The following is a 2,513-nucleotide window of genomic DNA, read 5'->3' on the forward strand; positions in this document are numbered from 1 at the left end:
CTTTTTAAACGTAGGACTTTAAGACAAACAGACAAACCGAAGACTGATACTTCAACCTCGTCATGGTTTACCATTCCTTTTCTACCTTGCGTTTACAAAAAATTCAAGAACATTATTAAAAATCTGGATGTTAAATTGTCGTTCTTCAGCTTAAATAAAATGGACGGTATTATAAAAGGGTAAAAGGATGTTCTTCCTCACGAATCTAGAAAGAATGTAGTTTATAAGATAAATTGTAAAGATTGCAATGCTTCTTATGTCGGACAGACTAGCCGTAAATTAAAGACGAGAATTAACGAACATAAAAATGACATTAATAAATCGCATGAGAATAGTTACACGAAACAAACATTACATAAAATCAAAATTTATCAATTATGCTCGTATATGCATGGTGTAAGAACTCAGTATCTGATTTCAAATTTAAGGATTTATCCTGAAATGCTTAATATCAAGATGCAAGATAATGGCTTAAATTTGAAATCAGATACTGAGTTCTTACACCATGCATATACGAGCATAATTGATAAATTTTGATTTTATGTAATGTTTGTTTCTTGTAACTATTCTCATGCGATTATATGTACTGTTTTCAATTCGAGGACTTTTAACAATATTGTTTCCGTTCTTAATATTCTCACTTAGTGTTCTTTTACACAACTTGACTTTGTTTGTGACACTGCGAACGTTATTTTCTTACGAAGAATACGAATGTTTCTAATTTATTAATAATTTTAAATTATTTAATTTATAATGTTGGTGGTTATGGTGTGCAGGGGTAAGTCTTCTGATTAAACCGTTATGACGTTTTCAATGACTGTATATTAATGATTTCATTGTTGATACAGCTCGTATTTAGTTAATTAACTAACTGACGGTTAAATGCTCTCCAGACGTGGCAATCTGAGAGACTTGCTTACTGCATCCCATGGCTTCGTTATGGCGAACTAACTAATTTATTGTTAATGCAGACTGCTGAAGATGGCTTGAAGATAGCCGAAACGTTCAGAATTGTATATCAAGTATGGAATACTGATTAGAAATATATTTATACTTTGATTCACGCACTAAGTACTGCGTTTAAGGCTCTTAATTGCCCTTTTTAGTCGTTTTTTATTTGATTATATTTTGAGAGCCCAATTGAATCTTTTTAATCTTTCTAATTTGCTAATATCATTTTTTATACTAAATAGACAACGATACGCATCCTGCAATTCTACACGCATACATTTAAATGTACACTGTTGTTTTAATTTATCAATTTTAATGTTAGTTGTTTTATAATTAATTGTGAATCTATAATTATTAAAACCTCTCAAATGTATGGGAATTAATCTTTCTTTTAAACAAGTTTTTAAAAAATAAATTTTGTGTCTTACTTTTATATCCGTTCTTCATAATTTCATGTAATCTTTCAATAAAAGCACAGAGTGAACACCAAATTGTAGTCTGACAAATTCAAAAAACTGTAAATTCGAACGCATATTGACGCCAGCGTTATAAAAACAAGAATACTTATCAACCGTGGATCAATACAAACAATACAATAATTAAACGGCTTCATCCACGTACACAAACTGAGTTTAGTGCAGGCTCATACATTAATCCATATTTATTATAATTTATAATATAACCAAACGTTTCGGTCTGTCATCAGACCATTCTCAATAGTGTTACATACAATTGTTAAAAATTTCCTAATAAATTTGAATTTTTACAAACCGAAATCATTCTAGATGTCATTATACATATCGCTGTCCAATAATTAAAATATAATTTTCGAAGTATCATGATATTCGTCAACTGCATAAAACCATGGAAAACATAGTATGTCCTATCGGTTAAAATAATTTTCATCCTCAGCACTCCATGAAAACAAGTCTGCTCTAACTATTAAAAAATTATTAATTCAAAATTACATTTACTTTTATATTCTATTTTAAATTAATATTATATAACTACTTACATTATAAGTGAGATTAACAATTATATTATCCTTAGTAATAATCTTTTTTCATTCCAATAACTCGACGCACCATTACCTGATACTGACAAAATAATAATTTATTTTTATTAATTTGAATAACTCACTTAATAAATTCCAAAAACTTTGTAATACCTGCGTAGAATTATTAAAATGTATCACTAAATATACTGCACAATTTATCAAAGACATATTTTTCTTTCATTTTATTTTTATAAGGAAGTTCCTCCATAGCTGAATCAGGATAAAAATAAATTCTAAGTTTAAGGTAATTGATAAAAATAGTTTTATTAAGGAATTATAGTCAAAAAAATTCTTTTATATACACTTTTTTGAAAAAAATTTTTTATATAATTTTTCGTTCCAGTCTGGGAACTTTAACTTATAATTTTCCAAGTCAAAAAATTATATGACAGCCAACTAACTAATAAATACATGTCAATGATATTCAACGAACTTGGTCTGGAATTTTTAAATAACGACAAGAATAATATAAAGAATCTTTAAAATCTAAATTACTTGTTAAAAA

This window comes from Trachymyrmex cornetzi, unplaced genomic scaffold (genome assembly GCF_001594075.2).
Source record: "Trachymyrmex cornetzi isolate Tcor2-1 unplaced genomic scaffold, Tcor1.1 scaffold675, whole genome shotgun sequence".
NCBI classification, from domain to species: Eukaryota; Metazoa; Arthropoda; class Insecta; order Hymenoptera; family Formicidae; genus Trachymyrmex; species Trachymyrmex cornetzi.